The sequence below is a fragment of the Phascolarctos cinereus genome, unplaced genomic scaffold, assembly GCF_003287225.1.
Source record: "Phascolarctos cinereus isolate Bilbo 61053 unplaced genomic scaffold, phaCin_HiC Scaffold_3;HRSCAF=262, whole genome shotgun sequence".
Taxonomy (NCBI): Eukaryota; Metazoa; Chordata; class Mammalia; order Diprotodontia; family Phascolarctidae; genus Phascolarctos; species Phascolarctos cinereus.
Window position 1 is genome coordinate 29,353,450 of NW_027555736.1, and position 23,515 is coordinate 29,376,964.

Here is a 23,515-nt window from a genome sequence, read left to right on the forward strand (position 1 = left end):
TTTAATAAAATAAAGGACTTTTAAGCATTTCTGACAGAAAAGACCAAAGCTCAATAGAAAATTTGACTTTGGAATACAAGACTCAAGAGAAGAATAAAAGGGTAAACATGAAAGAGAAATCATAAGGGACTCAATAACATTAAACAATTTACTTTTCTATATGGGAAGATGGTATATGTAACTTCTGAGAACTTTATTGGGAAGTTAGAAGGATTGCACATAAAAACAGGGTGTGAGAATGAGTTAATTATATTGGGATGATTTTTTAAAAATGGATAAGTGAGAAAAAGGGTTAACCCGGGAGAAGGGGGAAGGAGAAGTGAGTATGAGGAAAATTATCCTACATAAAAGAGAAGTACAAGTAAGAACTTTTATGGTAGAAGAGGAAATAGCTAGGGGTGGAGTGAAGGTGGGCAACACCTGAACTTCATTCACATCTAAATTGGTTCAATGAGAAGAAAATATTCATACATGTTCAAGTGTTAGTAGAAAGCTATCTTTCCCAACAGGGAAGTAGGAGGGAAAGGGCATAAGAGAAATGGGGGTGATAAAAGGGAGGGAAGATAAAAGAAGGCTGTGGTCAAAAGGGACAGGATAAAAAGAGGGAAAGAAGGATGTACATAAGAAAATAGATGGAACAAAACACACAGTAATCATAACTGTGAATGTGAATAGAATGAACTCATTCATAAAACATAAGCAGCAGAATAGATTAGACGCCAGAACACAATAATATGTTGTTTAAAAGAAACACGCTTGAAACAGAGACACAGAGTTAAAAAAAAAAAAAGAAGAAGAAGAAGAAGAAGCTGGAGCAGAATCTATTATATTTCAGCCAAGGTAAAAATGATAGGGGTATCAATCATGATCTCAGACAAATTGAAAGTAAAAATAGAGCAAATCAAAAGGAATAATCAGGGAAACTTTCTTCTTGTTGTTCAGTCATTACAGTCATAACTCTTTGTGACCCCATTTGGGATTTTCTTGGCAAAGATACTGGAATAGTTTGCCATTTCCTTCTCCAGTTCATTTTAAATACAAGGAAATTGAGGCAAACAGCATTAAGTGACTTGCCCAGGGTTACACAATTATTAAGTGTCTGAGGCCAGACTTGAACTCAGTCATCCTGACTCCAGGCCTGGCACTCTATTCACTGTACCACCTCACTACCCTAAGCAAGGAAAATACCTCTTGTTAAAAGGTATCATAGACAATGAAGTAATATCAATACTAAATATATATGCACCAAATGGCATAGCATCGAAGCTCTGAAAGGAAAAGTTAAATGAATTAGAGAAGGAAATAGACAGCAAAACTATACCAGTAGGGGACTTCAACTTTCATCTCTAACAGGTAGATAAAATAAATAAGAAAGAAGTTAAGGAAATTAATGGAATCTTATAAAAGTTAGATATGATAGTCCTCTGGAGAAAACTGAACGAGAATAGAAAGGAGCATATCTTTTTCTCAGCTGTACATGGCACTTTCATGAAAATTGACCAGGTATTAGGGCACAAAAATGTTACAACCAAGTGCAGAAAAGCAGAAATATTACATGTACCCCTTTTCAGAACATAATTCAATAAAAAGGTAATAAATGGCCATAGAAGAATAAATTAAAAATTAATTGGAAAACAAATGATCTAATCTGGAGGAATGAGTGGGTCAAAGAACAAATTACAGAAACTAATTTCATTAAGGAGAATAACAACAATGAAATAACATTCCAAAATGTGTAGGATGCAGCCAAAGCAGTGCTTAGGGGGAAATTTATATCTTTAAATGCAAACATCAATATAAGAGAGAAAGAACAGATCAATGAATTAGGCATGCAACTAAAAATAGCTAGAAATAGCACAAATTTAAAACCTCCAATTAAACAACAAAATGGAAATCCTGAAAATCAAAGGAGAGATTAATAAAACTAAAAGTGAAAAAAAAAACATTGAGTTAGTAAATAAGACTAGGAGCTAGTTTTATGGGGGGAAAAAAACAATGAAAGGGATAAACCATTAGTTAATTTGATCTAAAAAAGATGAAAACCAAATTATTAGGATCTAAAATGACATGACTGAATATGCCACCAAGGAAGACGGTACATTCCAAATTCAATGAAACAATTATTGGGAATTATTTTGCCCAGTTATACACCAGTAAAACTGACAATCTAAGTGAAATAGATGAATACTTACAAAAATATAAACTGCCCAGAATAATAGAAGAGGAAACAGAATACTTAAATAACCCAGTCTTAGATAAAGAAGTTGAACAAACTATAAATGAGCTCCATAAGAAAAAATCCCAAGTACCAGATGGATTTATAAGTGAATTCTACCAAACATTTAAGGAACAATTAATCCCAATACTATACAAACTATTTGAAAAATAGGTAAAGAAGTTCTACCAGATATCTTTTATGACACAAATATAGTTTTGATACCTAAACCAGGGGGAACAAAAATAGAGAAAGAAAACTGTATTTTCCTTAATGATCAATATAAAATTTTTAAATAAAATATTATCAAGGAGATTACAGCAACATATCACAAAGATCATATATTATAACCAGGTGGGATTTGTATGAGGAATGAAGGGATGGTTTGATATTGTAAAAACTATCACCATAATTGACCAGATCAATAAAAAAAAAGCAACAAAAACATATGATTATGTCTAGATGCAGAAAAAGCTTTGGACAAAATAAAACTCATTCCTATTCTAAAGAACACTGGGAAACATAGGAATAAATGGAGCCTTTCTTTTTTATATAGCATTTTGTTTTTACCCAATTACATGTTAAAGCACTGTTTATGCTTTTTTTAAATTTTGATTTCCAAATTACATATTCCTCCCTCCCTTTCCTTCCACCTCCTTGAGATGGTAAACAATCTGATATAGTTCATACATGTGCAGTCAAGTAAAACATTTCCATGTTAGTCATTTTGCATAAGAATACATGAAAGAATGAAAGAGAAAAAGGGAGAGGAAGGAAGGAAGGAAGGAAGGAAGGAAGGAAGGAAGGAAGGAAGGAAGGAAGGAAGGAAGGAAGGAAGGAAGGAAGGAAGGAAGGAAGGAAGGAAGGAAGGAAGGAAGGAAGGAAGGAAGGAAGGAAGGAAGGAAGGAAAAACAGTGTGCTTCAGTCTGTATTCAGACAATATCAGTTCTTTCTCTGGAGGCAGATAGCATGCTTCATCATGAGTCCTTTGGAACTGTCTTGGATCATTGTATTGCTGAGAATAGCTAAGTCATTCACAATTCATCAAACAATATTGCTGTTATTGTGTGCACTGTTCTCTTGGTTCTGTTCACTTTGCATCAGTTCATATAAGTCTTTCCAGGTTTCTCTGAAGCCATCTTGCTTCTGATTTCTTATAGCATAATAATATTCCATCACAATCATATACCACAGCTTTTTTAGCCATTCCCAAATTAATAGACATCCTCCCAATTTCCAATTCTTAGCCCCCACAAAACAGTTGCTATAAATATTTTTGTACAAATAGGTCCTTTTCCCTTTTTTGATGTCTTTGGTATACAGACCTAGCAGTGGTAATGCTGGAATAAAGGGTATACACAGTTTTATAGCCCTTTGGTCACAGTTCCAAATTGCTCTCCAGAATAGTTGGACTAGTTCACAACTTTACCAACAGTACATTAGTGTCCCAGTTTTCTCATATCCCCTCCAACATTTATCATTTTCCTTTTTTGCCACATTAGCCAATCTAATAGGTGTAAAATAGTACCTTGAAGTTATTTTAATTTGCATTTCTCTAATCAATAGTGATTTACGGCATTTTTTCATATGACTATAGTCATATAGCTTTAATTTCTTTGTACAAAAACTGCTTGTTTATATCCTTTGACCATTTATCAATTGGGAATGATGGTATTTTTATAAATTTGACTCAGTTCTGTATGCATTTGAGAAATCAGGGCTTTATCAGAGATACTTGTTGCAATAATTTTACCAATTTTCTGCTTTCCTTTTATTTTTGTTTGCATTGGTTTTATATGTGCAAAAATTAATTTTATATAATCAAAATCATCTGGCTTATATTTTATTATGTTCTCTATATTTTCTTTGGTACTAGAGTCTTCCCACATCCACAGAGATGACAAATAAACTGTTCTATACTCTCCTAATTACAGGAGTGATTAAAGGGCAATATGGTATCACCCTTTATATGTAGCTCATGTACCCATTTTGACTTTATCTTGGCATACTATGTGAGATGCTGGTCTCTATCTACTTTCTGCCATATTGTTTTCCAGTTTTCCCTGTAGTTTTTGCCATATAATGAGTTTTTGTTCCAAATAATGAGTTTATACTTTGATAAAAATTTGGATCTTTGGGTTCATCATATATTAGACTACTACGGTCATTTACTATAATGTAATGTGTACCAATGTCACCTTTCTTAAAATGGTAAGTAGTTTCTATCTACAACCAAGAACATAATCTGTAATAGGGATAAACCTGAAGCCTTCCCAATAAGATAGAGCAGAAGCAAAGATGTCTATTATCACCACTATTATGCAGTGTTGTACTAGAAATTTTAGCTTTCATGATAAGACAAGAAAAAGATATTGAAGGAATAAAAATGGGCATTGAAGAAACAAAACAATCAGAAAACTCTTTGCAGATGATATCATGGTATACTTAAAGAATCCTGTAAAATCAACCACAAAATAGTTGAAACAATTAACAACTTTAGCAAAGTTGGAGGATATAAAACAAATCCACTAAATTATCAGCATTTCTACATGCTACCAACAAAACCTAGCAGGGAGAAAGAGGAAGAGAAATTCCATTTAAAATAACTGTAGGCAATATAATGTATTTGGGAGTCTACGTGCCAAGATAAACCCAAGTATTACATGAACCCAATTATAAATTATTTCACACAAAGATCTAAGCTGGAGAAATAGTAATTGCTCAAGGGTAGACCAAACCAATATTATAAAAATTATAATTCTACCTAAGTTAATTTACTTATGTAGTGCCATACCAATCAAACTACCAAAGAATCATTTTGTAGAGTTAGAAAAAATAATTACAAAATTCATCTGGAAGAACAAAAGGCCAAAAATATCAAGAGAAGCAATGAAAAAAGTGAATGAAGACAGCCTAGCAATTCCAGATTTCAAGCTATATTACAATGTGATGATCATCAAAACAATCTGCTACTGGCTAAGAAATAGAGTGGGGGATCAGTAGAATAGATTACAATCACAATACACATTAGTAAATAACCATAGCAATCTAGTATTTGATCAATCCAAAGATCTAAGCTTTTGGAGTAAGAATTCAATATTTCACAGAAATTGTTAAGAAAACTGGAACGCACTTTTACAGAAACTAGGCATAGACCAACATCTCAAATACCATAAACCAAGATAGAGTCAGAATGGATAAATGATTTAGACATAAAGGGTTCTATCTCAAATAAATTAGGGGAGCATGGAAAAAGTATGCCTGTCAGATCTATCAATAAGGGAAGAATTTATGACCAAATAAGAGATAAGAAAGGATCATGGGAAATAAAATAGAGAATTTTGATTACATGAAATTAAAAAAGGTTTTGCACCAAAAACAAATGCAACCAAGATTAGAAGGAAAACAGAAAATGGAGTGCGGGGAGAATTTTATAGTAAGTTTCTCCAATAAAGGTCTCATTTCTCAAATGCATAAGGAACTGAGTCAAATTTATAAAAATAAGAGCTATTTCCCAGTTGATAAATGGTCAAAGTATATGAACAGGTAGTTTTCAGGAGAAGAATTCAAAGCTATCAACAATCACATGAAAAATGCTCTAAATCACTACTGAGGTATAACAGATTGGCTAACATGACAGAAAAGGAAAATGAAAAATGCTAGAGAGAAATGCTGGAGAACGATTTGGAACTATACCCAAAAAGCTATAAAACCATGCATACCTTTTGACTCCGGAATACCACTACTTGGTCTGTATCCAAAAGATATCAAAGGAAAGGAGAAAAGACCTATTTGTGTGAAAATATTTACAACAGGTCTTTTTATGATGGCAAAGAATTAGTAATGCCCATCAACTAAGGAGTGGCTAAACAAAGTGTGGTATATGCTGGTGATGGAATACTATTATAGTACAAGAAATGATAAGCAAGATGGTTTTAGAAAAAACTGGGGAGATTTATATCAACTGATACAAACTGAAGTACACAGAAGACTATCGTGCACACCAACAGCAATATTGTAAGAATGATCATCTGTGAAAGACTTAGCTATTCTGATCTAGACAATGATCCAAGACAATGATCCAAGAAAATTCCAAAGGACCCATGACGAAAAATTCTATATGCCTCTAGATAGAGAACGGATGAACTCTGAATGCAGATTGAAGCATACTTTTTTTTACTTTATTTTTCTTGTTTTATTTTTGTTTGTGTTTTCTTTTGCAACATGGATAATATAAAATATGTTTTGCTTGACTTCATATGTATAATTGATAACAAACGTCTTGCCTTCTCAAGCATGGGAAGGGATGGGAGGGAGGGGGAGAAGCAGGAGAGAAGGGAAAATTTGGACCTCAAAATTTTTAAAAATGAATGTTAAAATTTTGTGACACACAATTGGGAAATATTTAACAAAAAATACAAATGTATCTTTTTAAAAATAAAAATTTTAAATGATTCCATCCCCAGACATATTGGGTAGGCTGAATTAATACTTGAAAGACTATACTGGTAATCATTCATTATCTAAGTCTGAACCTAGACCTAATTAGAAGATCTGCTTTCAAATTGGAAAAGATCTTGGAGATCTCTAACCCAATATCCTCACTTTACAGCTAAGTGGTATAGTGAATACAATGCTGGCCTTGGAGTCAGAAAGACCCGAGTTCAAATCCTACCTTGTATCCTCACTAACTGTGTGACTCTGGGCAGGTCACTCAACCTCTGTCTGCCTCAGTTTCCTTATATGTAAAATAGTACAGGAGTAGAACCTACTTCCCAGAGTTGTTTAAAGGATCAAATAAAAGAATATTGTAAAACAATGTATAAACCTTAAAGCATCATCATCATTATTATTACAGTGGAGGAAGTAAGACCCAAAGAGGTTGTGAGTTGTCCAAGGGTCACACAGGATAAGTGTCAGAGTCACGATTCTAACCAATGTCCTCTAAGCCCAACTATACTGATCTTTTTGAACCCAATCATACACTAAAATTCGTGCTTCCCTTTATAAGCTGTCACCATCATTTATTTCAATTCCAGTAATTCCATGGACTTGACATCAGAATAATACACAAACTAAGTACAGATCAACCTAGCTAATCAAGTGAAATGCTTCCTTTGGGGCCAATGGCCAGGGTTCAAGTAAATCCTCTATTTTCAAATTCGACTTTTGTCTGTTACTACCCACTGGATCTTGATCAAATAACTTCTCTTTCTAGGCCCTCAGTTGCCTCATCTGAAAAATGAAGTGGTTGGACAAAGTGACCTCTCAGACCTCTTCCAGCTCTCAATTTTATAATTCTAATACACTTACAATTGACTCATTCCAGAAGAGAGTTTACTCAGAATTCAAGAAGCAAAAAAAATATCATGTTTGGATCATTATTCAGCCAAAACTTTTTCTTTTTTAAGGCAGTTGTTCTTCCTGTGTCTTCCTAACAATTCCACTTCAGACAATACCTGAAATCAAAGGATGCACTGGTTGGGCTGATTATCACACAAGTAAAAAGTCTGAAAAGATAAATATCACAGGGTTAAACTGGAATGAAGAGAATACAAAATAGGGAAGAAATTGGGTAGGGGGTAGAGATTAAGACCTGGAGGTATGAAATGACTTGTCCAAAGTCACACAACTATATAGTGAAAAGCAGCATGGAGTTAGCTTTGGGGAGACCTGTCCACTACTTTCTGGGATGTTCTGAGCTCAGGGCAATGAAGTAACAACCATAGACTTTGTTACTTTGGCTTTGTCTCCAAACCCTCACTCTGGTTTCTGATATTTATTGCTCCCTTCCTAATTAGAACTCAGAATTTTCCAACTGAGCAGTGGTAGCCACGGGCATTATTTTCACAGTATCATAGATTTAGATTTAAAGTTCACTTAATTCAAGAGTTCTTAACCTCAAGTCCATGGACTTGTTTGTTTTTCTCATTATATTGATACCCATTTCAATATAATTGATTTACTTTGTAATCCTATATATTTTTCCATACATTTAAAAACATTGTTCTCAGAGAAGGTCCATGGGCTTTACCAGATTGCTAAAACGGTCTATAACCTAAAAAAGGTTATAGAATTCCTGACCTAACACAATCTCTTCACTCTATGGATGAAAAAACTGAGGCCCAGAAAGGAGGTCATACAAGTAATAAGTGGCAAAGACAGGATTGGAACCCAAGACCTTTTGACTCCAAATACAATGTTCTTTCCATAGTATCATACTGCTTCTTCCAGGGACAGAAGGTTTTAGAAGTTCTTTAAAAAATTAACACATTCTCCTTTGTAATCTAAGGATTATTTGAGTGTGGTCTTTATAATAGGGAAGGACATGAGCTGAATAAATTCTCAAGATCTCCCTTAGCTCACTTTGCAGTGGGAAATAGCATGGACAAGGACCGGGTCTTGAATTGGTGATCATGAGATCTTTGTCTAGCTAGCTCACTACCTCTTGATAATGATAATAATAATAATAATAATAATAATAATAATAATATGTAAATACACACTGATGTCTGCAATTACATATGTACATAAAATATTTACATAGAGTTTTAAATGTTTCCAAAGGATAGTACCCAAACTGGGAGGTAGCGTCTGTAATTTTTGGACCAGATCTGTGATTTTAATTGTGTAGTAAACTGCTGGTGAAGAAATAAATTCCTTTTGCCCATACAGATGAGCACCTACTCTACAACTCATTGTGTGTCTAGCAACACTGAAAGGGTAAACAATTTGCTTATGATTACACAGTCAGTACGTGTCAGGAGCGGGACTCAAAATCAGGGCTTTTTCATTCTTTAAACATTTCTCTATCTACCAAGCTCTGGTTATCCCCACTATTCCTATCCCAATTTTACAGGGGAAAAATGAGCGACTCAGAAAACAGAAGAGACTTCAGGAGAGAGCCCAAAGTGACTTAACTTGCTAGTGTGTGTTAAAGCCCAGAATGGAATCAGGAATCTCCTCAATCTGAGCCATAGGATCAGAAAAGATTCCTCAGTTTTCTCTGTAAAATGACAGTGTCAGACTAGATGAGCCTTTAAGGTATCACTTCCAGAGCAAAATCCCATGAAGAATCACCATTACACCATGGCTTAATTTTTAATGTTTCCAAGTAACACACACACACATGTAAGTATACATTTTTGTCCACAATCTCTAAAATTAGTATCCAAGATGGAGAATTTGCTCTTGGAGAGAGAGATGAAACTATAAGGAAAATAAAGGAGATATGGCTGCTTCTTAGTACCAAGGAAGAGCAAGTATATCACAATGGAGAAAGGTTTCTCTTGCCAGCCCCTTAAATCAAGGTAAATTCCCTGCAAGGGACAGAATTGGGGAGAATGTTGAGCAAGGAAATGGCCCCAGAGGGCAGAACTAGGAAAATGGGTGGCAGTTACAAAGGGCTAAATTGCACGTAGATGCCAGGAAAAGCACCTCTGTTACTAGAGATTCCCAAAAGTATAATGTGCTGTCTCTGGAGGAGTTCACCCACTCACCACTGGAGGTCCTGAAGCAGCAGTAGGTGACCAATCAATGACTCAATCGACAAGCATTTATTAAGTACTTAGTATGTTTCAGGTACTGTGCTAAGTAATGGGAATACAAAGACAACAGTGAAATAATTCCCTGCCCCGAAGCTTACATTCTATTAACAGAGCCGTCATATGATCGCAGATTCAGAGCTCTTCAGAATCTTAAAGGCTATCAAAACCAAGGCCCCTGTTTTGCACAAAGAGATTAAGTGGCATGCCTCTGGTCACACAAATAAAAAGTGTCTGAGCAGGGTTCAGGTTGGGATCGGTTCCTCCTGATTCCAATGCCAGAAGCCTGTCCATTAGGCTATGCTGTCTCTCATGTACACGTACATATAAGTAACTATAGAATATGAACAAAATGAAAGGAGGGGCTGCAATAAGAAATAGAGAGGTCAAGCAACTCATCATATAGGAGGTGATACTTAAGCTTGAGACATTCCAAGAGGCAGAACTGAGGGGAGCATGCAGTAGATACGCTGAGTGCACCCAGCGATAGAATGTGCATGGAACAGCATGTAAGATAATGTATCATAATGGATAGAGCTGTCCTGGGAGTCAAGAAGACCTGAGTTTGAGCCCTGCTTATGATGAATGCTGGCTGTGTTCTGGGCAAGTCGCTAGCCTCAGGGCCCCAGGCAACTCTCAAAGACTGGAAGTTAAGAAGAAGGTGGTAATCTTCATTGGAAAAGGGAGTTCCTTCCTGGTAGCTCCTCACCCCCAATGAAATCAAAGATCTGTTCAAAAACAAACAGGCAAACATATTTAAAGCACTCTACAATATTCACAGATCTATTCAAAAACAAACAGGAAAACATATTCAAAGCACTCCAAAATATTTGTGTTGTTTTTGCAGTAGGGGAGAGGGGGATGGTTCTAGGTAGATTTGTTCTCAGAAGGCAAAGGTAGTCAGTCTATTGCTGCACCTACACTCTGTACCAAGTCTCAGACTGTGTGCTGGGAATATGAAAACAAGAAAAATTCAAGTCCCTGACCTCCAGGGGCTTACATTCTTCTACAAGGATACAACATGGGCCCAAATACACACACAAAATCATACCATGTAGAAAGAGAGAGATAGCTAGGAGACAGAGGGAAAGGGTAGAATTGGGCACAGGTTCATGTAAGAGAGGACATGTGAGATATGCCTTGAAGGACTCTGGCAGTCCTTAAAAGGAGAGTGGGGGAGGGAGTACATATCGAAAATGAAATAGACTAAGGGTGCAATAGGAAAAGAAGAAGAGTACTCAGAGAGGCACTGGTATCTCTCCTCAAATCTGCCTAGGGGAAAAGGCTGGCATTGTGATGGGATTTTTGAAGTAGACTGGTGCCTCTTTAATTCCAAGCCCCCATCATTAGTGTGGGTGTCAGCATTTCCTCCTTTCCTGTGTACATTAAAGGTACCACAACAGGTAATAGCATAGTAAACCTTGGCCTCCCTTCCTCAAACAACCCATCAGAACTCCTGATTTCTTGGTTTTCCAGGCAAGATTTATGGTGAAACATAAAATAAGTCATTATACATGGACTTCAGCTGCCATAGAGTTTATAAAACAAATCAGACCAAGCTGAGTTATGGTGCAGCCCATTTTGAGCCCAAGGAACAAGTCAGGTCCAGAATTTAAGGGTCAAATTCACTTAGAAAAAAATAGCTCTCTCTGTAATAATATGTAATTATATATAATATAGAATAAACATAATTTATATTATATATATACTATTTTGTATATTATAATACAATTACAAAACAATTTCATATAATATAATCCATCTCCCTACCTCCTCTTCCCTCTCTCTCTTCTCTCTCTCTCTCTCTCTCTCTCTCTCTCTCTCTCTCTCTCTCTCTCTCTCTTTCCTCTCTCAATCTCTCATAAACACAATGCTACAACTGGAAAAGACCATAGAAATCATCTAATCCAATGCTCCCATTTCACAGAAGAGTAAATACAGACAGAGAAAGGAACAACCATGGGTAAGTAAGGTCATACAGTGTGTGGCAGAGATAAGACTCAGATCCAGATCTTCTGCTCCTTTCTGGAGGGAATAATGGATTTGTGATTTTGGCACTGTGGGGGAACTTCTGATGTGGGAGCTTCCTCCAGAAATGCAGATCACATTGGGCCATGCTAGCTTATGTGAGTCCAAATCACCAAGTCCAGATAAACTTCAGGAAACTGAAGGAACTTGCAAATGAGATTGTTGACTCCCTGCCACTGATAATTGATGGCTTGTAGAAAAGAAGACTACCACAGTGCTGGAGAAGAACAAATGTCCTCATTTTCTTACCACCTCCTCCTATTAATAAATTTTATTTGTGCCTATTTTTATATCATAATCATTTCCTAATATTCTTCCTTGTTACTCCCTTGTTACAGATATAGTTGAACAAAACCCAACTGTATACACACATATATTTATACATATACACATACTTATATAACACATATACAACATATACATGTACATATGTGTGTATGTATATATATATATGTATATGTATACATATATGTTATCCCACACCCATACACTTCCACCTTTCTATTGAGATGAAGGGGGATGTTCCCTCCATTTTGCTTTAGGATTCAACTTTTAAATTTTTATTTTATTTATCTTTTGTTATATTTAAATTCTGAACTCTCTCCCTCCCTCCCTCCTTCCCTTCCCACTGGGCATTAAAGAAGGCTACCATTTGACACAGATATACATATATACATACATATATGTATATGTACATATTTTATATATATAATATATATATACATATATACTATGTTTACTTCTATTTTTCAGTTCTTTCTCTAGAAGTGGATAGCATCTTCTTTCAAAGGTCCTTTGTAGTTTATTTGAATTTTTATAATACTCAGAGTAACTTAGTCATTCACAGTTATTCTTTGAAGAATATTGCTGTTACTGTATACAATGTTCTCTGAGCTCTGCTCATTTTTAAAATTAGAACTGGGCAAATGGAAGCTAATGACTCAATGAGATATCAAGAAACAATAAAACAAAATGAAAGGAATGAGAGTAAATGTGAATTATCTCATCAGAAAAACAACTGACCTGGAAAATAGACATGGGAGAGATAATTTAAGAATTATTGTACTACCTGAAAGCCACGATCAAAAAACAAACAAAAAAAAAGAAACTGGACATCATATTCCAATAAATTATCAAGGAAAGTTGACCAGATATGCTAGAAGCAGAGGACAAAAATAGCAATTGAAAGAATCCACTAATCATTTCCTGAAAAATATCCCAAAATGAAAACTTCCAGGAATATTATAGAATAATTCCAGAGCTCCCAAGTCAAGAAGGAAGATGGTTTCAGCAAAATCTGGAATGACTTACATGAACTGATATAAAGTGAAGTGTCCAGAACCAGGAAAATAGTGTACACAATAACAGTAATATTGTATGATGATCAACTGTGAATGATTCAGCTACTCTAATCAAGACAATAATCAAGACAATTCCAAAGAAACAATGATGAAAGATGCTATCCACCTCCAGAGAGAGAACTGATGGAGTCTGAATGCAGATCAAAGCATATTTTTTTGCTTTCTTTATTTTTCTTGGGGTTTTTTTGGTCTATGTTTTCTTTCACAACATGACTTATATGGAAATAAGTTTTACATCACTGCACATGCATAACCTATGTAAGTTTCCTTGCCTTCTCAGTGAAGGAGGAGGAAAGTGAGGGAGGAATTCAAAATTTTTAGAAAGTAAATGTTAGAAATTGTTTTTACCTGCAATTAGGAAAATAAAATATTTTTTAAATTTGTGCTTGACTTTAGTTTTCTCATCTGTAAAATGAGGGGATAGACTAGACCATCTCTAAGATGTCTCTTCCAATTTTTAAAATTTGTGATTCAGTGTAAATCCATGGCTGCACCACTTCAATGATTATAAATAATGGTAGCAGGAGATTCCTGCCACAGTGGCTGTTCATATAAAAGGTCATTCTGCTGTTTATATCTATATATTGAGTAAGTGTGCTTCAGAGGTCAATAGATACCTAGGGCAGTCTATTTCCAGAAATGCAAAAACGTAATGTAAATGTGAGTTAGTACATAGGATAATAGCCAGAGTGTTAGATTTGGAGATGAGAAGACTGGGGTTTAAATTCAAACTCAGATACCTCCTATGTGCCCCCAGACGTCATTCAACATCTTTAAGATTTAGTTTTCTCATCTGTAAAATAAGGATTAGTGATCACATTTACCTCAAAGATTTGTTACAAAGATTGAATGATATGTATAAGTAGCTTTGTAATCTTTAAAGGAATATGTACATGCGAATTCATAGTAATAGTATATGAATTAACAAATTGTAAGCAAAAGATAAACAGAAAGTGCTGTCATGCTGTCAGAGGTAGAGTGTTGAGCACATTCACATCCTGCCAGTGATATTTATTGGTCATGGGATTTCAGACAAATCATCAACCTATGTCAGGCAACTCCCTATATCACAATTTGCATTGGTGAAAGGAATTACCATCCTGGAAGTTCACATCTTTTGCCAAAAATGTCTGTTCTATATTGTTTGAGGATGATCAGACTGAAACCTCATTTACCCTGACAATGCTGAGGCACTTCCTCATTTTGCACTTCACTTTTCCCATTTGTAAAATAAGTGGACTGGACAAAATGAAATCTCTGCCTACTGTGGCATTCTACAGTTCTGTGAATGGCTTTCTCTCTCCCAGAGAGACTCTGCAGATAACAATGAAGTCAGGAAGACTTTCCTGAGCCAGAAAAAGTATACAGGCCAAAGGCAGAAATTTTTGGCACAGAGAATTCCAGTGTCTAATTTTTGCTTTTTTTTTTAAGTTGAAAGTAAATTCAATGTCTCCATAATACCCACGTGGTCTGCCAACATTAATATCTTTTGCAGCAAAGTGTATACTTGGAAATCAATTTGAGCCTCTCTTCTTTCAAACAGACTCTTTCATCTTCCCAAGGAAAAGCAGTGCACTGCAGCTTTGATGAATGTTTGATATACCCTCTGCATTGTCGCTCCTACACAGTAACACTTTCTCTTGGAAATGAATGGAACACAATAGGTACGGATGCCAAGGACATGATCCTTTGAGTCATATACTATTGTCTCATGGCCATTGTGTATAAGCTGAATGCCACCATCTTTGGTTGGTTTTTAGATGACCAATCAATAATTGACTTTTTCATTCTATGCCTCAAGGATTTAATTTCAGTGCTGAACATAGAGTCAAGAGACTTGAGTTTAAATTTGAGCCCTGATACTTACCAACCTGCCTTGTAAGATTGGGCAAGCCACTTGAATTCTTTGAGCCTCAGTTTCTTCAAATGTTAAATGGTTTCTTGCAGGAGTAGCTCCCAAGTATTAAAGCACCCAAGAAAAGACCTCTAAGCATGTCAGCTCCTCTATGGAGAATTAAAGGAAGGCCATGGGCAAGAATCACACAGTACTCAAGAGATCTATTAACTGTTATTTTTAAATTTATCGTGGAATCTCCCCAGGCCACTCAGAGCTTATTCTTTGCTTTAGAGTTTGCGCCCTGCTTTTTTTTTTTACTTTATTTCTTTCTCAGGACATCAGTTAGTTGGGAGCAGATCCATGGAGAAAAATGCTTACTGATGATTTAGTTCAGAGACAATAGAGTTTAGAAGTAGAGGAGGTTTCAAAGGCCACCTAATGCAACTGACTTATTTTACATATAATGAAACTAAGGTTCAGAGATGAGGTCTAGTGAAGCAATCAATGCTTTCACTCCTCAATTCCATGGGATATTTATGAGGAACTTTTGAAGTGCGATAGGAAAATAGCACCACCACCACTATTATCCTTGACATCATCATTATTATCTATTTCTCATCTGCAAAATGGAGATAATAATTGTATCATAGGGTTATCATGAAAAAAATGAATTAATATTTACAAAGCACTTTGTAAACTTTAAAGTGCTATATAAATGCTAGCTATTCATGATGGAATTGTTGATTGGCCAAGGTTGCTTGACCCTTCCCACCCTGAATGCAGAACCAGGAGCGATGTCTATAAATTGCAGAAAAAAATTTTACCTGCATAGAGGGGAAACCTTCCTGACAATTAAAACCATCAAAAAATGAAATGGGCCACCTCAGGAAATAGTGGGATACCCGTAACTGGAGGTCTTTGAACAGATAATCACTGACCCCTTTTTGGACATGATGTAGGAGGGATGCTTGTTCAGGTATCTATTGAATTAGATCACCTCTAATGTCCATACCAGTTCAGAGATGCTGCAATTCTGGCTCCAATTTCTCAATATTCCCTGGACATATAGATTGTAAAGTCCCTATCTCCTAGCAAGTTCCTTAATTTCATCTTTCATTTCAAAATTCTCTGTTCCTTCCAGAAGGTGTGACTGAAATTCCAAATGTTTCAGAGGCTGTGATACACTCAATTTCCTTTTTATTCCTCCTTTAGATCTTGCCATCCCTCTCACTGAATCTTGGGTTTGTATATTCATGTTTCTTTTCCTCTCTCTCACATCTACTCTTATCATTCTCCAGACCTCTGTCTCCCTTTTTATGTTCACTCCCTGATGGCTCTTCCGGGTGCTTTAACTCCTTAAGCATTCCTAATTCTTCTCTGAGAACATGGCTAAGTGTGACATTATCATGGTATCATAGAACTCAAAGGGATCTCAGAGGTCACCCCTTCATTGTAAAGATAAGGACACTAAGTGTGTTTTGTGAGTGCATTCACATAATGGATTACATAATGTGAAGGTGGGGGGAGGACAAGAATAAGAAAAACAGAAGGAAGAGAAAGAGGAAGAAGGAGAACACAAAGAACAAGAAGAATAAGAAGAACAAGACCAGGAACTCAAAACAAATGTAGCAGAAGACCATACTCCAATGCCTCCAACTCCTCTTGGTCCTATCTGCTACGGGGGTGTCTGAAAGATGCTTTCCATGGGCCCACAGAAGATAATCTTATGTCTCAGCACTTTTATTCAGTTACTAAAAGCCATGACTTTCTTCACCTGCACAAGAGCACACTATTGTATTGTCTCTGGACTGTTCATCTGTAAATGTTAGAATGCAAATCAAAGTCATAAGATGGCTCAAATAGCACTTGAAGTCATACCAAGTGCTTTCCCCTGCACCACCTCATTTGATCCTCACAATGACCCTGGGAGGGGGCACTATAGAGATCAGAAAAAAAAAAAAAGAAAGAAAACAGAAGCTGTTGGAGGAAAGCTGCCTCACTCGGGGTCACTCAGCTGCTAAGTGTCAGAGGCAGGATTTTAGGGCATCTCTCTTCTGCCTCCAAATCTAGTGTACTTCTCACCACACCACATCTGCCTTTCTAGCTCTCTCCCCTTACCTGCATTGTCCACATGTCATCTTTGCAATAACGAGAAAGAAAAAAACTCTGAAATGCCACAAGTCAAAAGTCCCAAGGAGACCGGCTCAACATTTTTCCTCCTAAAGGTTAATGTGTTTGATCGAAGTTCAAGCCTCAGCAGTTCTGACCCCAGCCCCATTCAGATAAGTTGACATTTGTTCCAGGACCTGTTCTCAGAAGTGTAAATTGATCCAGCCATACAGCCCCAGGGATGGGCTCAATGTGGATGAAAGCACAGTGGCTCGATGCAGCCCCAGGGAGTTTACAGTTGATAACTATCCCTCTCTGTCTTAGTCCCAGCAATAAGTACAAATGCAATTAATGGAAATGACCAGAAAGGGTTTGAGGAACCATAGATTATTTCTGCAAAGAGGAAAAACAGCATAAATAAAATCAATTGTTCCTTCATTTTTCTTCTTTTACATTCCAGGATAGTGGATAAAGGCTATGAGGAGGTTTTTGTAATAGTTTTGGTTTTACGGCCACTGGTATTTGCTGAGATTTCTTCAGTATTCTTGGTTACCGGGGGCAGACACCTCAGAAAACGTCCTTCCTGTTAGTCAAAAGCAGAAAAACACTCTGCATGACATAGAAACTCACAATTAATGATGGAACTTTAGTGTAAAGTATGGAAATTTTGCTTGACTTAGTAAGAGGAATCTGGGTTCAAATATGGTTTCTAATACTTCCCATCTGTGGGAACCTGCACAAGTCCTCAGATTAAAGAATTTTTGGTTGCAAGGGACCTTGGGTTCCCCTTATAGGCAGAAATATACCATAAGTTGCTAGAGTGCATGAACTGTTGTTTTTTGTCTTTGCATTTCAAGGGCCTAGAATAATATTTGGAACATAGGATGCACTTAAATGCTTGTTAATTGGTTTTGCCTAATTGCCTTATTTTACAGATGAGTTTCTAGATCGGTAAAGTGATTTGCCTAAGGTCACTCAAGTGGCAGTGCTGGAATTTGAACCCTGGTTCTTTAACTTCAAATCCATTGCTTTTTACACTACACATGTTGCCTCAGTCTCTCTGAGCTTCCATTTGCCTCCACATAAACTAGAAACAACATGTCAGGGTTGCTGTGAGGCTCCAAAGGAGATAACAAATGAGAAGCACTGTGACAACCTTCAAGCACTCAATATGGGACTTCACTTTTATCTGGATCCCCAGTGCCTGGCATAGAGTAGGTGCTTAATAAACATTTGTGGATGGATTGTTAATTGATTGATTATGAATGGCTAATTATTTGTCCATCAACATCCACTGTGCGGGGCATCGTGTTGGGCACTGGGGTTACAATGCCAAAACTCAAAACTTATACCCTTAAGGACCCTGCAATCTAACTGGGAGAAAACTATAAAACTGCACTAAGAATTCTTGGGGATACTGTGCATAGGCGTGTATGTATAAGTGTGTATGCATATATACATATGTATATATATATGTGTATATACATATATATGTATGTATATATATATACATATATATGTATATACATATATATATGTATATATATGTATGTATATATATATACATACATATATATATGTATATATATATGTATGTGTATATATATATATGTATATATGTATGTATATATATACATATATATATGTATATACATATATATGTATGTGTATATATATATATGTATATATATATATGTATGTATATATATACATACATATATATATGTATATACATATATATGTATGTGTGTATATATATATATATATACACACATACATAGACACATACATACGTACGCATATTCACACATATAGGCATTAAGGTGGCAGTGTGGCTAGAGGTTAGACTTAGAGTCAAGAAGACCTGAGTTCAAATCCAGCCTCAGACACTAGCTATGTGACTGTGGGCAAGTCACTTAGTCCCTCTCAGTCTCAGTTCCTCATCTGTAAAATGGGAGTTATAGCACCTACCTCAGAGTTGCTGTGAGGATCAATAAGGTAATACACAAAACACTTTGCAGACTTTAAAATACCGTACACATGCTACTATTACTATTGCATAGTTAATAAGAGTAATAATAACACCTAACATTTATATAGCACTTAAAAGTTTGCAAAGCACTTTATGTCTTACCTCATTCAACTGTCACAACAACCCTGTGACAGAGACAAAGCATTTATCTAGGACTTACTGTGTACCAGGCATTGTGCTAAGCTCTGAGGATACAAATACAAAATCCAAAAAAAAACAAAAAACCCAAAACCTATAATGACATTCCCTGTCCTCAAGGAGCTTACAATGTAAAGGGGAAAGATAACGCATAAGAGAAAGGTGAAAAGTTGGGGCTAGAGAAGTTTAGGTTGAAAGATCTGAAGGGTGAGGAGTGAGCCAGGAGTGAAGTGAGCATAGCTTGGGCATGTCAAGAATTGTGATCTAGATGAGGGAGTCACCAATCAGAAGAGATGGCTACAGGTTGGTGCTAGTATCATCCCTTTTACAAGTAAAGAAACTGAGAATGAGAATGTTTAAGTGACTTGCCCAAAATCACACTGCTAAGTGTCTGAGGCATGATTCAACTTGTGGTCTTCCTGACTCAACTCTAGTACTCCCTCCACCATACCAGCTAACTGCACATGTGCAGAAGCTCACACCACACACACACACACACACACACACACACACACACACACACACACACACACCCAAGGTGATATGGGTTTTCTAATAGCTCAAGTTGACTCCACAATTCAGATCTATTTCTCCATGCAGGTGCTGTGCTAGATACTGATGATACAACAATTTAAAAAACCATAAAACTCCCTACTATCAAGAATCTAACACTTTACAACTACTTGAACCAAAGCAGAGACCAAGAGAATATGGGACAAATGAGCACACATTGTGTCCAACACGGAACAAGCCATGCAAGGGGAAGACACTTCAAAATTTCCCAGATGTCCAGAGTGACTTTCCACAGTCAGCAGACTTTGCCACAGGACCTTCTGTTGCCCAGGTGCTTCCTATAATGTGTGAGCTGCTAATGTGTGAGCCAGGCTTTGAAAACAAGATTGGTGGGCCATTTAGATCAAAGGTGCTGAGTTTACAGAACTTTCACAGACAGGATTCCAAGAGTTGTCAGGCATTCTGTCTCACTAAAATTTACTGGGAAATGAGGCCAGCTCTTCCCAGAACTGTGCCTTGAGCTATAGCCAGTGGGCAAGCACTTTTCAAGGCACTTGGCCTCTGAAACAGATGGCATACACTATGGGAAGAATGTCTCAGGAGGAATTTGAAAGAATAGTGATCTATGAGGTTCCCTCACATTTTTTTCAGTGGATCTACAATGTTCCTCCCTATATCCTTGAAGGAGGCAGCCTGGTGAGCTGGAGAGAGTATTTTTACAATAGGTTCCCTCATGTTATTTTTTTCAGGGGATCTACAATGTTCCTCCCTGTATCCTTGAAGGAGATAGCCTGGTGGGTTGGAAAGAGTATCTTTATATTTGCCCTCACTCACCAATACAACCAGATCTTTCCCTTTTGATTGTGAGCCCTTTGGAGTCAGGGACTACTCTTGCCTTTCTTTGTATCCCCAGCACTTACCACAGTGCCTGGCACCTGATAGGTGCTTAATAAATACCAATTGACTTGGCACAGGCTAATCCTTCTTTGGCTTAGCATACCCTAAGCATTCTTTGTGCAACAGGACCTTCCAGAGCTTAGGCTCTACTGACATAGCCTTTGAGAAAGCATGATCATGTCCATACTACAACACGGTATCGGAAGAAGACTTAAGTGGAGGGTCTTTGGAAACCTACTAGTCTTCACAACAGCTACAAATAAATAATCTGACAGAGCATGCAACAATATGCTAAATGAAACCTTTAGAATGCCACAATTTACATTGTGATTTTATGCAAATACTCCAATGGACCTATAATCTCACTGAATTTAGAGCTCCTCTTAAAGAGGCAGATTGTACCCCATCCATGGCTACCCATTCTGTGGGACTCTTATCCATGCCCTTCCAAACATTTAAAAATATTTTTGGAAAACAATGACAGAGATGAATTTGAAAAGAAGAAAAACTGGTTTTTTCTGTGTTACCTCCTGTATCCATTGTAAACTTATCAAGTTGTATTTCCTTTGTTTGTTTTGTATTATACAGTTATTGTTGGTGTATATCTTGGCTGACCCCTCTTGGCATCATTTCCTCTAAGTCTTCCCATGATTCTTTGCATTCATTATATTTGTCATTTTTATGGCACAACAGCATGCCATGAACTTCATCTACCATAAGTTCCCCATCATCCCCATGTCACTGAGCACAATAGTTGTTTGCAATATTCCTTTATTACAAATAAAGAGCCCAGTAGATCACTCAGACTATTGGAAGTTCTGGCTTGCAGACCATATAGCAAAGTCAAACACCTTTCATACATATTTAGTAAGCCAAATGACAGGATGAAGGAAAAGATAGGGTTTAGTCAAGGTCAGCCCTTCTGTGCACCAAAGAGTCAACCTTGGTCTGATCAGAGGGTGTTTCTGACCTCAGGACCATAGGAAGTGGGGAAGGGACAGTGACCAGCCTTGGGGCAAATCCAATGCAATCCAGGAGACACCGGGGGAAAAAAGACCTTTCTTTTCTCTTCTGGGACCAAAAAGTAACTGCTTTTAACCCATTATTCCACCAAGACCATCAGGGCATGGATGGTCATCTTTATTTAGAGCTTCATTTACAGCTAGAGAATCACAGAATATGAGCTAGAGGGGCTCTCAGAGGCCATCTAATGCAACTGATGCCCAAACAAGAATTTCAGCTACAACGTCCCTGACAAGTGATCTCTCTGCCTCTGCTTATTATGCTGAATTCACTTCTTTGCATTTTCTATGCCCACAGCAGGTAGCAGAACTGGAATTTGAATCTAAATATAGAGGAAAACATTTGAAATCAGAGAATTTGGGTTCAAATCTTGGCTCAACTACTTACTGTGTGACCTGGAGCAAATTATTTCCTTTCTCAGATCCTCAGTTTCCACATTTGCAAAATGAGGAGGTTACATGAAATGCTCTCAGAGGTCACTTCTAGTTCTATATCTATCATCCAAAGGATATTGGATTTGGAGGCCAGAGAACATGAGGTCAGAGTCTAGTTCTATGACTCAGTACATGTGTGACCTTGGGCAAGGTTGCTTCCCTGCTCTAAGCCTCAGTTCCCCTTCCTGTAAAATAAAGAGGACGCAATAGATGATGTATCCTTCTAGCTCTCAATTTCTATTCTGCACCTTTCTGCTTTCCATGTAGCTGTCCAACTTTTAGCCATTTCACTAGCATCACTCCAAAGGGCAAATAGGACAAATAAAATTAGAAATACAAATCAGTCCATTTAGGTTTTTCTCAGCAGTTCTGATTAGAAGGAGGAAATCAAATTTGTGGTAGGAGGTGAAATTGAATGCCTCAAAATGTGTTTGTTTGGTGATAATGTTTTAATTATCTTTGAACTGTAATGGCTTATTCCTTCATGAATTCATATAATAGAGTAGGCTCCATTTTGGGCAGATGTTATGAAAGAATTTGGTTTGAAACAAGAAAAATTCAACAATCCTTGGGTTCACAGTAAATAATTGACATGTTCAAGGGTAGCAGGGCATAGTTTGTGGCTGTGGTGTTAGTAGCAGGCAGGTTCAAGTTTTTCTTCTGTCACATGTTGGCTCCATCATCCTAGCCACATATCTGCATTCTCAGCGCACATCCAAATCTCTAACTGTAGGAGTTATAAGCGAGTTGCTGATCTGCTAAAGGAAAAGGGGATGGCGGAGGATGAGATGGATGGATAGTGTCACGACAACAATGAACGTGAAATTGGACAGACTTTGAGAGATAGTGAAGAATAGAAGGGCCTGGCACGCTATGGCTCACAAGGAGTTGGACATGACTGAATGGCTGAAAAACAACACCTGCGTGGGTAAAGGGGAGTTCCACATTGAGAATTTCATATCAGTTAAATCACAGGTCCAGTTTCCCCTCATTCCTGCTAAAATATGCATATGATTAGCGTTACCATAAAGAGGATTTCCATCTAATTTTTTAAGTGATGAACATCCCAGCTTCAAAGGAGCACTTGGAAAAGGAAAAGGAAAAAGTTCTAAACAGCAGGCATCAAGCCACAAATCCCCAGTCCACACCATGAAATCTCTTTCAACTATGATCTCCCATACAAAGATGAATCAATCAACAAACATTGAATAAATGCCTTCCATGTGCTAAGATACCAACAATAATCCATCTATGCTACCCACAAATAAGATCATAAATTTAAAGATAAAAAGAAACACAAAAATAATTGAGCCCAATACTTTCATTTTATTAAGCAGGAAAACAAAGCCCAGAGAAATGACGTGATTTGTCCACAGTCTCATAG

General features: G+C 36.9%; 1 protein-coding gene across 3 annotated transcripts in view; it reads right to left on the bottom strand.

Moving 5' to 3' along the window:
* CTNNA3 (catenin alpha 3) overlaps nucleotides 1-23,515 on the bottom strand; it is a 1,889,266-nt gene that overhangs the window by 1,692,212 nt on the left and 173,539 nt on the right. The gene's annotated exons all lie outside the window — the stretch shown is intronic.